At 35.2% G+C, this 16,441-nt stretch overlaps 1 pseudogene; it reads left to right on the forward strand.

Annotated features, from left to right (window-relative positions):
- The first annotated feature begins 13,099 nt into the window (after positions 1-13,099).
- Positions 13,100-13,686, forward strand: LOC102141476 (large ribosomal subunit protein eL18 pseudogene; annotated as a pseudogene).
- Positions 13,687-16,441: the final 2,755 nt, after the last annotated feature.

Below are 16,441 nucleotides of genomic sequence, written 5' to 3' on the forward strand. Positions count from 1 at the left end.
AGATACTCCTCGAGAAGAGCAACCCCAAGACACATAATCATCAGATTCACCAAGGTTGATATGAAGGAATAAATGTTAAGGGAAGTCCATCAGACTAACAGCAGATATCTCCGTAAGAAACTCTAAAAGCCAGAAGAGAGAGTGGTGGTCAATATTCAACATTCTTTAAAAAAAATTTGCAACTCATAATTTCATATCCAGCCAAACTAAGTGTCATAAGCAAAGGAGAAATAAAATCCATTATAGACAAGCAAATGCTTAGAGATTTTGTCACCACCAGGCCTGTCTTACAAGAGCTCCTGAAGGAAGGAATAAATATGGAAAGGAAAAACAGGTACCAGCCACTGCAAAAACATACCAAATTGTAAAAACCATCAATGCTATGAAGAAACTGCATCAACTAACAGGCAAAATAACCAGCTAGCATCATAATGACGGGATAAAATTCACACATAACAATATTAACCTTCAATGTAAACAGGCTAAATGCCCAAATCAAAAGATGCAGACTGGCAAATTCGATAGAGTCAAAACCCACCAGTCTGCTGTATTCAGTAGACCCATCTTACATGCAAATACATACATAGGCTCAAAATAAAGGGATGCAGGAAGATTACCAAGCAAAAGAAAAGAAAAATAAAAGCAGAAGTTGCAATCCTAGTCTCTGATAAAACAGACTTTAAACCAACAAAGATCAAAAGAGACAAACAGGAGCATTACATAATGGTAAAGGGATCAATGCAACAAGAGGAGCTAACTATCCTAAATACATATGTACCCAATACAGGACCACCCAGATTCATAAAGCAAGTTCTTAGAGACCTACAAAGAGACTTGGTCTCCCAAACAATAATAGTGGGAGACTTTAACACCCCACTGTCAATATTAGACAAATCAACGAGATAGAATTTTAACAAGGATATTCAGGACTTGAACTCAGCTCTGGACCAAGTAGATCTAATAGACATCTACAGAACTCTCTAACCCAAATCAACAAAATATACATTCTTCTCAGCACCACATTGTACTTATTATAAAATTCATCACATAATTGGAAGTAAAACACTCGTCAGCAAATGTAAAAGAACGGAAATATTAACCATCTCTCAGACTATAGTGCAATCAAATTAGAACTCAGGATTAAGAAACTCACTCAAAACTGCACAACTACATGGAAACTGAACAACCTGCTCCTGAATGACTACTGGGTAAATAACGAAAATAAAGCAGATAAAAGTTCTTTGAAAACAATGAGGAAAAAGACACAGCGTACCAGAATCTCTCAGACACAGCTCAAGCAGTGTTTAGAGGGAAATTTATAGCACTATATCCCCACAGGAGAAAGTGGGAAGATACAAAATCGACATCCTAACATCACAATTAAAAAATAAACATAAAAAAATAAAAAAATAAAAAAAAACTAGAGAAGCAAAAGCAGACAAATTCAAAAGCTAGCAGAAGACAAGAAATAACTAAGATCAGAGCAGAACTGAAGGAGAGAGAGACACAAAAAGGCCCTTCAAAAAAGTCAGTGAATCCAGGAGCTGGTTTTTTGAAAATACTAACGAAACAGCTAGTCTGCTAGGAAGACTAATAAAGAAAAGAGAGAAGAATTAAATAGACACAATAAAAAATGAAAAAGGGGATATCATCACTGATCCGACAGAAATACAAACTACCATCAAAGAATACTATAAACACCTCTATACAAATACACTAGAAAATCTAGAAGAAATGGATAAATTCCTGTAAACATAAACCCTCCCAAGTCGAAACCAGGAACAACTTGAATCCCTGAATAGATCAATAACAAGTTCTGAAACTGAGGCAGTAATTATTAGCCTGCCGACTAAAAAAAGCCCAGGACCAGACAGATTCTCAGCCAAATTCACCAGAGGTACAAAGGGGAGCTGGTACCATTCCTTAAGAAACTATTCCAAACAATAGAAAAAGAGGGGCTCCTCCCTAACTCACATTAGGAGGCCAGCATCATCCTGATACCAAAGGATGGCAGAGACACAACAACAACAACAAAAATAATCTCAGGCCAATATCCCTGATGCACTTCGATGTGAAAATCCACAATAAAATACTGGCAAACTGAATCCAGCAGCACATCAAAAAGCTTATCCAACACGATCAAGTGGGCTTCATCCCTGGGATGCAAGGCTGATTCAACATATGCAAGTCAATAAATGTAATCCATCACATAAACAAAACCAATGACAAAAACCACATGATTATCTCAATAGATGCAGAAAAGCTATTTGATAAAATTCAACACACCTTCATGCTAAAAATTCTCAATAAACTTGCTATTCATGGAACGTATCTCAAAATAACAAGAGCTATTTATAACAAACACACAGCCAATATCATACTGAATGGGCAATAACTAGGAAGTATTCCCTTTGAAAACTAGCACAAGACAAGGATGCCCCATCTCACCGCTCCTATTCAACATAGTATTGGAAGTTCTGGCCATGGCAATCAGGTAAGAGAAAGAAATAAAGCATATTCAAATAGAAAGAGAGGATGTCAAATTGTCTCTGTTTGCAGATGACATTGATTGTATATTTAGAAAACCCCATCATCTCAGCCCAAAATCTCCTTAAGCTGATAAGCAACTTCAGCAAAGTATCAGGATACAAAATCAATGTGCAAAAATCACAAGCATTCCTATACACCAATAACAGATAAACAGAGCATCAAATCATGAGTTAACTCACATGCATTATTGCTACTAAGAGAATAAAATACCTAGGAATAGAACTTACAAGGGATGTGATGGACCTCCTCAAGGAGAACTACAAACCACTGCTCAAGGAAATAAGATAGGACACAAACAAATGGAAAAACATTTCATGCTTATGGATAGGAAGAATCAACATTGTGAAAATGGCCATACTGCCCAAAGGAATTTATAGATTTAATGCTATCCCCATCAAGCTACCATTGACTTTCTTCACAGAATTAGAAAAATCTTTAAAGTTCATCTGGAACCAAAAAAAACCCATAAAGGGAAGACAGTCCTAAGCAAAAAGAACAAAGTTGGAGGCATCACGTTACCTGACTTCAAACTGTACTACAAGGCTACAGTAACCAAAACAGCATGGTACTGGTACCAAAACAGATATATAGTCCAATGGAACAGAACAGAGGCCTCAGAAACGATGCCACACATTTACAACCATCTGATATTTCACAAACGTGACAAAAATAAGCAATAGGGAAAGGATTCCCTATTTAATAAATTGTGTTGGGAAAACTGGCTAGCCATATGCAGAAAACTGAAACTGGACTCCTTCCTTACACTTTACACAAAAATTAACTCAAGATGGATTAAAGACTTAAATGTTAAGACCTAAAACCAAAAAACCCTAGAAGAAAACCTAGGCAATACCATTCAGGACATAGGCATGGGCAGAGAGTTCAGGATTAAAACACCAAAAGCAATGGCAACAAGAGCCAAAATTGATAAATGGGATCTAATTAAACTAAAGATCTTTCGGCCAGACTTAGTGGCTAATGCCTGTAATCCTAGCACTTTGGGAGGCCGAGGCAGGTGGATCATGAGGTCAAGAGATCAAGACCATCCTGACCAACATGGTGAAACGCCATGGCTACTAAAAATACAAAAATTAGCTGGGCTGGTGGCGCATGCTAGTCTAAGCCACTCAGTAGGCCTATGCAGGAGAATTGCTTGAACCGGAGAGGCAGAGGTTGCAGTGAGCCATCGCACCACTGCACACCAGTCTGGCAACAGAGCGAGATTCTGTCTCAGAAAAAAAAAAAAAAAAATCTTCTGCACAGCAAAAGAAACTATCATCAGAGTAAACAGGAAACCTACAGAATGGAAGAAAATTTTTGCAATCTATCCATAGACAAATGGTTAATATCCAGAATCTATAAGGAACTTAAACAAATTTACAAGAAAAAAACAAACAATCCCATCAAAAAGTGGGTGAAGGATATGAACAGACACTTCTCAAAAGAATGCATTTATGTGGCCAACAAATATATGAAAAAAAGCTCATCATCACAGGTCGTTAGAGAAATGCAAATTTAAACCATGAGATACCATCTCACATCAGTTAGAATGGTGATCATTAAAAAGTCAGGAAACAACAGATGCTGGAAAAGATGTGGAGAAATAGCAATGCTTTTATACTCTTGGTGGCAGTGTAAATTAGTTCAACCATTGTGGAAGACAGCTTGGCAATTCCTCAAGGATCTAGAACCAGAAATACCATTTGACCCAGCCATCCCATTACTGGGGATATACCCAAAGGATTATAAATCATTCTACTATAAAGACACATGCACACTTATGTTTATTGCAGCACTATTCACAATAGCAAAGACTTGGAATCAACCCAAATGCCCATCAATGATAGACTGGATAAAGAAAATGTGGCACATATACACCATGCAATACTACATAGCCATGAAAAAGGATGAGTTCATGTTCTTTGCAGGGATGTGGATGAAGCTGGAAACTATCATTCTCAGCAAACTATTACAAGGACAGAAAACCAAACACCACATGTTCTCACTCATAAGTGGGAGCTGAACAATGAGAACACATGGACACAAGAGGGGAAAACCACACACCAGGGCCTGTCGGGGAGTAGGGGGCTCGGAGAGGGATAGCATTATAAGAAATAGATGATGGGTTGATGAGTGCAGCAAACCACCATGGCTCATGTATACCTACGTAACAAATCTGCATGTATTGCACACGTATCCCAGAACTTAAAGTATAATTTAAAAAAAGAAAAAAAAAAAAAACAGGACTTCATCAAATTAAAACTTTTGTGCTTCAAATGACACTATCAAGAAAATGAAAAGCCAGCCCATAGATAGCTCACTCAAATTAAAAATGGGCACAGGATTTGAATAGGTATTTCCCCAAAGAAGACATACAAATGGCCAATAAGAACAATAAAAGATGCTCAACATCATTAGCAGCAAGATACAATTTCACACCCACCAGGATGTCTACATTTAAGACAATAGCAAAGATTGATGAGAATGTGGAGAAACAGGATCCCTCGTCCTTTACTGGTAGAAATGGAAAGTGCTGCAGACATTTTGGAAAATAGTTTGGTAGGTTTTCAAGTCTTTGAGTCACCATATGACCCAACAATTCCACTCCTAGATATACCCAAGATAAATAAAAACATGCCCACAAAAAACTTGCACATGAATCATCATAGCAGCATTATTCATATACTCAAAAGGTAAAGACAGTCCATATTTCCATCAGCTGACAGGAATGAATAAGCAAAGTATCATACATATAATGAAATATTATTCAGAAATAAGGATCAAGAATTTATACACAGAACAACACAGGTAAACCTTGGAAACATTTACACTAAGTGAAAGAAGTCAGTCACAAAAGGCTGCATATTATGTGATGCCATTTATGTGAAATGTCTAGAACAGGCAAATCTATAGATAGAAAAATCAGAAGAAGTTGCCTGGGACTGAATTGGGAACATGGCAGCAGAGAAGGAATGAGGAATGACTGCTAATGGGTATGGGGGTTTTGGTGGGAGAGAGTAATAAAACTATTGGAAATTAGATTGTGGTGATAGTTGCTCATCCTGCAAATATATTAAACAAAACTAAACTGTACACTTTAAATAAGGAAATTACATGGTGTGTGTGAAGTGTCATATTTTTCTATTCTCTGGCAAATAAATGTTTCTTAATCAACCTTAAAACTATAACTTCTGTCATCTTAAAATAATCTCAATATCTTAGAAATTGTTTGGCAGCATGTCAGAAAGATTCAAAGTTTGTAGTTGCAAATAACAGTGAACACAACTCCAAAAGGCTTAGCCAATAAAATAATTCATAATCCCACATAAGCAGAAATCTAAACTAGGGCAGTATTTGAGGTTAATACAGTTGTTTGATATTTTCATTCAAATCCCAAAGTACCTTCCATTTCATCCGGTCTGTCACTGTTAACATGTTGTCTTCAGTTTAGCTTCTCTCCTAACCCTAGACAGTTGCTAAAATCTCATGTACCACATGCTGACATGTCAAAGGCAACTTGCAAAAAAAAGGGATTGCTTAAAAGACCCTTTATAAAACTTTATAAACCTCAAATAAACCCTTCCCAGAGCCTTCTGGTAGATTTACTGCCCTCACAACAGTTGTTTACAACTGCATCACATGCCTCATCAGGGTGGATTTTGTTTAGTGTGAATTTTGTTTACTGTGGGGGTGCACGCTGAACAAAATTCACTCTATTAGGCTGGAGAGGGGCCTGCTCCTCTGCAGAACATGAAATGTGGAAACTAAAGAAGCCCAAGGAGTTCATTAGCTCAAGTAGAACAGCTGCTAATTATAACAGGGAAGGATGATTATCTGCTATATATAATCATTTCATTCTTATTTCTACCCTATTAATTAAAATGTGCCCTATTTTAGTTCCTTCTCACCTGAATCTATTCATTTCTAAAACATACAATATTTGGTTTTCCATTCCTGAGTTATTTCACTTAGTATATTTATCTCATGCAGAAAAAAAAATGTTTACTATCTCCAGCCATTCACTCCTATAAAGTATTTTTTCTACTCTCTAGTGACAGTAATTGGTTTTATGATTGTTCTTGAACTAAATAGTGAATTAGAAATTATGGTAGTAAGTTAAAGACCACTTTATCCAATTGCAAAGTTTTGCAGGCAGGAGACCAATAAATAAAAAGGAGAGCAATTAAGAAAAGGAGAAGAGGAAATAGAGAAAACCAAGGAGATAAAAGAAGAGAAAGGAAGTAGAAGAAATAGCAACCAGAAGAGAAGAGGAAGAGGAAGAGGGAGAGTAAGAAGAGACAGGGGAAGAGAAGTAAGAAGAGCAAGAAAAAAAGTGAAAAAACAAAAGGGAGAAAAGAGAAATGGAAAGGTAAAGGCAGACACATAAGACTGCAACATAAAATGTGCCATTTCTCCACACTTTGACATATAGCCGTATGGTAACCAATGTTGGAAGCAAAACTTTATAGCACAAAGAAACCTTCATGTAAGCAAATATAAAGAGTGATTTAGAAGTTGAGGTGATCTCAGAAAGGAATACAGGTGGTGGCAAGTCAATCTTACTGTATTATAAATGTATGTAACAAATTCACTGAAAAAAAGGTGATAGGGAAAATACTGATATTAACTTTGGAAATGAGGACTTCATATAAGCATTGTACTCTAGTTGATAAAACTCTCTAACATGTAAGCAGACATTAACAATTCTTTTTTTTTTTATTTCCTTAGATTATTGGGGAACAGGTGGTGTTTGGTTACATGAGTAAGTTCTTTAGCGGTTCTTTGTGAGATTTTGGTGCACTCATCACCCAAGCAGTATACATTGCACCCTATTATAGTCTTTGATCCCTCACCCTCTTCCAACCCTTTCCCCCTGAGTACCCAAAGTCCATTGTATCATTCTTATGCTTTGGCATCCTCATAGTTTAGCTCCCACTTATGAGTGAAAACATACAATATTGATTTTCCATTCCTGAGTTAACTTCACTTAGAATAATAGTCTCCAATCTCATCCAGGTTGCTGCAAATAACATTAATTCATTTCTTTCTATGGCTGAGTAGTATTTCATCATATATATATACACACACGCACACGTGTATATACACATATACACACATATAATACACACATATATACATGCATATACACACATATATACACATGTATACACGCATACACACACATATATACACACACACACATACAAATACACACACATACATATATATACACACACATACACACACACACCCCCATACACACACACACATACACCACAGTTTCTTTATCATTGATTGATGGGCATTTGGGTTGGTTCCTTGGTTTTGCAATTGTGAATTGTGCTGCTACGAACATGCATGTGCAAGAATCTTTTTCATATAATGACTTATTTTCCTCTGGGTAGATACCCAGTAGTGGGATTGCTGGATCAAATGGTAGTTCTAATTTAGTTCTTTAAGGAATCTCCACATTGTGTTCCATGAATAATGGTGGTATTATGATGGGAACTGGGTTTGGAAGATTACTTTTGGGATTAACGCTTCTGATACAGCTATCTATAAATATTGGAAATGAGAAAATAAATAAATGAGTTGCAAATTATTGGAGCCAAACTTCATATTGTTGGAGTGAAAATTTACAGATAAGCCAAAGAAGAAGGCTGGAGTGACTTATGTGGTGATGGATTACAGTTGAAGACATCAGTATGAACTCATGTTTAATTTCATAAAGATACAAGTGGTTACATAAAACAATATTTATAGATATGTCTATATTCATGGGTTGTTAATGCATATATCATTCAGCTCTGTCAACTGAGAGAGCCTAAAAACAATGACACCCAGTAGTAATAAGCAGAATAGTGCTCAGATCTAGAGTCCTAATATTGTTCTCCAATAAAATAAGCCAAGGCTCCTTAAAGAAATGTCTGATTCTGAAACTTCAGCAGAAAATATAACAGATGAACTGGGAGAATCTTACCGTGCCAGGTATTAACACACTCACACAACACACACAAAAACACAGAATTATGGAGTTATGTCAAAATGACACAGGAGTCAATTAAAAGATCTGCCAATGGCCCAAGCTAAAACAAGTCAAGCAAAGGAAAAGAAAACAGAACAAAACAGTATTGGGTTATAATCCAAAGTATAAAATAAATATCTATGTAGATACTGACAAAAAAAATCAATAAATAAATGGATGGGAGTGAGAATAGGCAAATCTCCTGTGCAGAAGAATTCCAAATAGCTAATGAAGACTCTGTGTCCTCAAATGGTGAGAGCACAACTCCTCACTTCTTAAATCTAGGCTGCATATAGTAATTCCTTCAAAGAATACAGTATAAAAGCGGGGGATGGATAGAGTAATATTACTCTGGAAAATTGCAGTGGAAAAACCTGGCAAATAATACCTGAGCCAGGTGATCAAGGTCATTATAAGCAATAATACAGTGAAAGCAGATACTCAAGATTATAAAAATAATACTTTACGTCTATAATATTTCTCTGTAAAACCTACAACCCCAGATTAATCATGAGAAAAACAGTAAAATCCCAATAAAAAGGCACCCCACAAAAACACCTCATTGTTGTCAGTCAGTTTTCATATTTCTTTCTTTTTTTTTTGAGACAGAGTTTCGCTCTTGTCACCCAGGCTGGAGTGCAATGGTGCAATCTCGGCTCACTGCAACCTCCACCTCCTGAATTCAAATGATTCTCCTGCCTCAGCCTCCCAAGTAGCTGGGATTACAGGCATGCACCACCATACCAGGCTAATTTTGTATTTTTAGTAGAGATGGGGTCTCTCCATGTTGCTCAGGGTGGTCTCGAACTCCTGACCTCAGGTGATCCACCTGCCTTGGCCTCCCAAAGTGCTGGGATTACAGGCATGAGCTACTGCACCCAGCCTCTTTCATCTCTTTTTACCTGAAACAGTACCTTGGTTTTCTCGTTTTTCATGAAGTTGATATTTTTGAAAGGTTCCATTTATTTTATTGACTGTTTCTTAAATTGGGTTTGCTTGATGTTTTCCCATAAATAGATTCATGTTACAAGTTTTTCTAAGAGATTCTACAGAAATGATATTTTTTTTTCAAGTGCATCATATTCATAGGCAAATGACTGCTCTGTTCCTTTACTGGTGATGTTAACTTTGATCACTTAGTTTAGATAATATTTGCCAGATTTTTTTTTCACTGTAAAGTTAATATTTTTCCCTTTGTATTTAATAAATATCTTATGTGGAAAAATGTTAAGATGTTATAAATATTGTGCTTCTAATTAAACTTTTATCCACTATTTTTAACATCCATTGATGATTATTACCTGAAACAATTATTAATGTGATAGTTACCAAATGGTAAGTTTAGAAAGTTTCATCAGTCTTTCTATAGCTTCTAATTTAGCCCATTTACCCCTGATTTAAGTAGGTAAAAATATTAAAATAGTTGATTTATGGAGATAATTCATTTATCCAAGGTTTTAAAAAGTATTTTAAGATAAAGTAAGAATATGTATGTTAACTAAAAAAAAAAGCTTCTTTAGCAATATACAAAAAGTTATTTTCAATATAACAATTTAAACATTTCCAATATGTAGTTTAGATCTTTAGCATATTTTTATGTTGACTAAATGAATATTTTAAGCCATTTTTTAACTTTTATCTAATCAAGTTCACTGTTCTGTCACAAAATAAAATTACAGTGTGACTAGAACTCATTTTGGAATATGACTCCAAGCAAATTATGAGTTTTTCCGTATGCAGTGAAATGGAACAAGTTGAAAAGTAAATCAATATACTCAAATTTACTTCACTAGTATTTTACAGCATTTTCCAGACAGTGTATCATATGATAGTTAAAGTAAATCTCTATGCAACCTGATAGAACGAACTCCCAGAAGGCAATGGTGTATCATTTTTTGTATTAAACAGGAACACTTATCTTTCACTGGTCATATAATGGAATGAACTTAGTCTAGTTAATGCATGTTTCTATAAACAGCTTATTGTTGAAGTAATATAATGCTTTAAGATAAAAGAAACTATAGGAGCATTTAAAAACCAGAAACACATTGTCTTTCAGCCTCTTGGCTAAGACCAAGTGTGAAAAGTGGAAATATGACTACATTATAAGCAAAAACAGGGATAGCCTTAAAGAAACTGTATTAAAGTTGTACCTGAAAAGAGAGCTATGACTGAACGTGCCAATTTCTCAGAGAACATCTTTCTATAATACTGACATGAATGAAAGACAACTGGAGTTCAGTGGCCTTTGGTTTTCTTCTTAGAGTCAACATATAAAAACAGAAGGCTAGTGCACTAATTCTACAACAAAGAGTCATTTGAATTATACCACCATATATTTCATTCAGATGACACCATATTGTGATCGTCTGCCAAATGTTCTCAGGAATGCTTACGCTTTCTAATATGTCCTTTTTTGGGCAACTGTCTTCCAATATCTGGGTATTTATGAAAATAACAATCATTCCCTGCTTTTCCGAAGGCATTACACGGGGGCGAGGGAGGTGAGGAAAGGCAGGTGGAGCAACAGATTTTCACTCAGAAATTCTCTGCAGGGACTTTTTGAGACTACTGGCAGAAGAAACCACTGTCTTCGCACTTGGAATGGTATTAATGTGATTTTTTCCCTCTCTTCTTGCCTATTTTAATCTATCTTTCACACTACTAGACAACACGATTCCAGAATTTTAAAATCTTAAAGAATTCAATCCTTTCCTACAACTATAGGTGAAAATTTTAGATTTCTTATTGTAGAATCCTCAAATCTTAATAAGCTAACCAAGTTTAAATGAGTCAATAAGCATTCTCTGTTATATTCAGTTTTTACTATTTCTGGTTATTCTTCAGTTTTTAAGTTTGGACATCAAATTTTAAATCCAGAGTAATTAATGTTTAATAAAATATTCAAATTTATTTTAAATGAAATCTGAGTGGGGAAAGGTGCTGTAATTTTTTGTGAATATAACAACATATCTACTTGACTCTTCTAAAACATTTAAATTCATCACGGCTTTTTTCTACCTATTCCACCCCTTGAAAACCTCCAAAGTATCTATATTCTTTATCCCAGTATTTAACTGCTACACATTTCTGTAATGTTATATTCTCTAATGTGAATACATAACACATGGTTACATTGTCAGTACTGCTGCTAAGTAAATCATTAGCTAGAGAAGGATGTATTATTTATACTACATAGCACTTAGAATTCTGCTGAATAAATAGAATACAGAGCAGGTATAGGTGCTACTACATGACTTCTCACTGCTACATAGTTTTGATAATTAATTTTAATGTGAATTCTATGAAGTAGGTATTATTATAGCCAATTTACAGATGTGGAATCTGAAGCTTGAAGTGGTCGCGTAATTTTTTGGAGATAATTCAGCCAGTCACTGAGAAGGATAGAAATCAAATGCACTTTTCTTTAATCACAGCCTGTGACTTTTCTACTACACAATACTGTATCTACACCTTTACCAAATAAGTACTTGTTTGTACATGTTCCCTTTATTTGTTCCATGTGTGGATTTTTATAACTTTACCTTAATTTTATGCTCATTAAAGAAAAATAATATATATCATATTACTTTCTGTATTCTGTTCCTTATGGAGAATCAGCATGGTTTCTGGCCATAGCAAACAGAAGAAGGGCCTCACATTAAATCATAATATACTCCAAAATGTCAAAATGAAGTTTTCATGTTAAAATTTATATATCCAAGAGTGAAAAATGCTGACAATCCCCTACATAGTAGGGCATCGCACATGGCAGAGGATGACATGAGCTGTATAACTAGCAACCATAAATAATCTGTATTAGTTTTAAGACAATGTAAAAAATTATAAATTCTTGATCTATATAGAAAATAAAAACTGAAATGAATTCACTCTGTGAGAAACATTTGTCACAAATCTTCATGGCAGGATGTGTTCTTTGCTCCGCCCCAATTTATATGGTAGAAATCACTTTAGAAATCTGTTTTAAATCTGTGTTCTATTTTAATGGATTTTGTAAAGTTAAATCATATGGAGTGATGCAAATTCCATTTAGATAGCAAAGTCTCTTTCAAAACATAGGCAGTAATCTATTCTACAGAAGATGCAGGGTTTTATATATTTTTTTAAAAAATGTAAATTTGTTCAATTATATATAAAGCAACTGTGGATCACCAAAACATGGACTGTCATAAAACTTACAAAATAAGTTCTTACAAAATAAAGGAATATTGACACTTACAAGTTGCATTCAAAAATGTTTGGGGAGAAAAACTCTCAGTTGTTATGCTACTTTAATGAAAGCTAGCATTTTATCAACTGTGATTTAAAATATATATATATATATATATATATATATATAGAGAGAGAGAGAGAGAGAGAGAGAGAGAGAGAAAGTTATGGCGGGGAAAGACTCAAAAAAGCTGTGGAACTAGGAAAGGTTTTTTAAAAAGAGAGGTTTTTCCCTTAAGTGGTAAGAAATGGGAAACTAAGCTTTTGGGACCTGGCCCAGCAAGAGGCACCATCATGGAAGTTCACATCCGCCACAACAAGGACCCAAAGGTTCAGTGCAAGGAGCCCAAGAGACAGGATCTACCTGAGGCTGTTGGCCAAGCTGTACAGTTTTCTGGCCAGATGAACCAACTCCGCATTCAACTAGGTTGTGCTGAAGAGGTTGTTTATGAGTCGCACCAACCGGCCATCTCTGTCCCTTTCCCGAATGATCCGGATGATGAAGCTTCCCGGTCAGGAAAACAAAACAGCCATGGTTGTGGGGAACAAAATGGATGACGTGTGGGTTCGGGAGGTGCCCAAACTGAAGGTGTGTGCACAGCGTGTGACCAGCCAGACGGCAGCAGCATCCTCAGGGTGGGGGGCAAGATCCTCACTTTCCACCAGCTGACCCTGGATGCCCCCAGGGGCTGCAGCACCGTTCTGCTCTCCGGTTTTCACAAGGGCCGAGGGGGTACCGGCATTTTGGCAAGGCCGGGAGTACCATGCACAGCCACACCAAACCCTAAGTCCACTCCAAGGGCCGGAAGTTCGAGTGCGCCGGAGGCCTACGGGCCTGCTGAGGCTACAAAAACAAACCCTGGATCCTACCCTCTTATTAAAATGATTTTGGATACTGACAAAAAAAGAAAGAAAGAAAGAGAGAGAGAGAGAGAGAGACAGAAACAGAGACAGAGAAAAAGAGAGAAGAAACTGTGGCTCCTCCTCAAGTGAAATCAAAGCCTGCTAAAAGATGCCTGGAAAGCATTTTACAAGGTTTCTTTTCCCAAAGCTTATCAAGGGCATAACAAGGGTTTTCAAAATTTAAAAAGAAGACTAAATTAGCGCCAAGAGAAAATTAGGAAAGCTTTGTCAATTATGTGCATGTACACATGCCATGTGACATTATTTTTAATTCCAATTATTTTATAGAGAAGGTAACTTAGTGTTGTTAATTGTATATGGTCACCTTACGACCCCAAGACAAATTTGGCAAAGAAGAGGAAGACCTATGCGTTGCAAACTACAAAACATCACTGAGAGAAATTGAAGAGAACCTAGGCAAATAGATATACTGTGCTCCTAGTTCAGACAACTGAATAGTGTTAAGATGTCAGTTCTTCCAAAATTCATCTATAGAGTTAATGGCAATCCCAATCAAAATCCTGGCTTTTTAGTAGAAATTGATAACCTGACTCTAAATTTTATATAAAAATGAAAGGATCTAAACATTTGAAGACAACATTGATAAAGAAAAAAGTTGGTGGATTTAAACTACCTGATTATAAGAATTATTTTAAAACAACAATCTAGTATGGTATTGTCATCAAGACAGATAATATAATAGAAAATGGAGTCTAAAATAAACTGACAACTCTGTAGTCAACTGATTTCTAAAGCATGCAAAAAAAAAATAATAGAAAAAAATCGTTTCAAAAAATGTTACTGGAAAAATTCAATATCCATACTAAAACCAAATATTATGTCCCATGGTATAGAATAATTTACCCAGAATGATCATAGACCTAAAAGTAAAAAGTAAAACTGTAAAATTTCTTGAAGAAAGCATAGGTGAAAACCTTTAAGACTTTGAATTAGGTAAAAATTTCTTGGATATGACAGCAAAAAGCATGACTCATTTTTTAAAATGATAGCACTTCATCAAAATCAAGAATATCTTATCTTTGAAAAACATTATTAAGAAAATGAAAAAAAAAGGCCAAATTGGGGAAAAACAGTCACAAATAACATTATCTGAAAAAGTACTTGTATTCATAATGCATTTTTTAAAAAACTCAAAAGCACAAACAAACCTATTAAAAATAGGCAAAATATTTGAATACACACTTCACCAGATATAGTAACCACATAAAAAGGAATTTAATGTCATTAGTTACATATAAATTAAAACCATAATAAGATATCACTACACACCTTTCAGAATGGCCACAATTATCAAGACAGCATACCAAGTGTTGGTGAGAATGTAGAGCAACTGAGCAACTGAAGCTTTCAAATACTGCTTCTTGGAAATGTAAAATGCTGCAATCACTTTGGGAAAAGAAATTAGCTTTTTTATTTCAAATTAAACATATACCTTGCTTATGTCCCAGATATTTTACTCCCACATGTATATACCTAAGAATAAATGACAGACTATCTTCGTACAAAGGATTATACATGAATGCTCATATGGTCTTTACATGCTGTTGCTCTGAACTGGAAATAACCCAAATGTCCAAAAACAGCTGAATCAATAAATGGAGTATGGCATATTCATAAAAGGGAATATTATTCCACTATAAATGGAATGAACTAAGGATGCATGCAGCAACATAGAGGACTCTCAAAATAATAATGCTGAGTGAAAAAGGCAGACAAAAGATGGTACATACTGTAGTATTCAATTTACATAAATTTATGGAAAATATAAAGTAATCTATAATGGCAAAAAGCTGTTCAGTGATTATCTTGGGTAAGCTGAGTGGGATGGTGTGATTACAAAGAAGCACAATGAAACTTTGCCATAACAGATACGTTCATTATCTTGATTATAGTGATGGCTTCATGAGCATATAACTAGGTCAAACGTATCGAATTGCATACTTTAAATATGGGCAGTTTGTCATATATCAATTATACTTCAATTAAGTTGTAAAAATAGTTATAAAAGCAAAAGGCATGTCTCTGTACTTGTTTATATATATTCATTTTCATTTAAAAGGCCAAAATGTGTAGAATTGGCCACTTGCCTGACTTTTCTCTCTACTAAATAAAAAGAAACACTACTTACTCATACTTTGCTATTTCTGTCGTTCATCTGGTGTCAAAGTTCACATGAAAAGAGAAATGGTAAATTCTACATTACAGAGTACAGTAAATCTTCAAGTATTATGCTCTCCAATTATACCATAATTATAAATGATAAGGGTAGAAATTATAACTATCTGAATGTCTGTGCCCCTCTTCTCTTAGTTTTCTCTCCCTTAGTAGAAAAAATGATGCAAGAACTTTAAGCAAACCTGTCACTCCTACGAAATTCAATTTCTAATCCAAACATTTTTTTTAAAGTGGCACCTTAAAATGGTGCAGGCCACATATATAAACAAAGTATAGCTGGAACTTGTGAAATGTAGCATAGAATGTCTAGTCCACAAGGCTCTTAAATTTGAAAAATGTACATGAGCTAAGTAATAAAAACTTTTCCTAAATATCATGGCTTAAGATTTCTTCTTTTCTGAAAATAGTAAGTACATTTTATTAATATATTTCTAAAGGGAAAGCTAGAACACCAGACAGGTAAATTAAAGCATATTATAGTTATCTACTTGTGTATTTGCAAAAGCGTCATATCTGTTATAAAATAAATAAATTCCC

The sequence above is a fragment of the Macaca fascicularis genome, chromosome 6 (assembly GCF_037993035.2).
Source record: "Macaca fascicularis isolate 582-1 chromosome 6, T2T-MFA8v1.1".
NCBI lineage: Eukaryota > Metazoa > Chordata > Mammalia > Primates > Cercopithecidae > Macaca > Macaca fascicularis.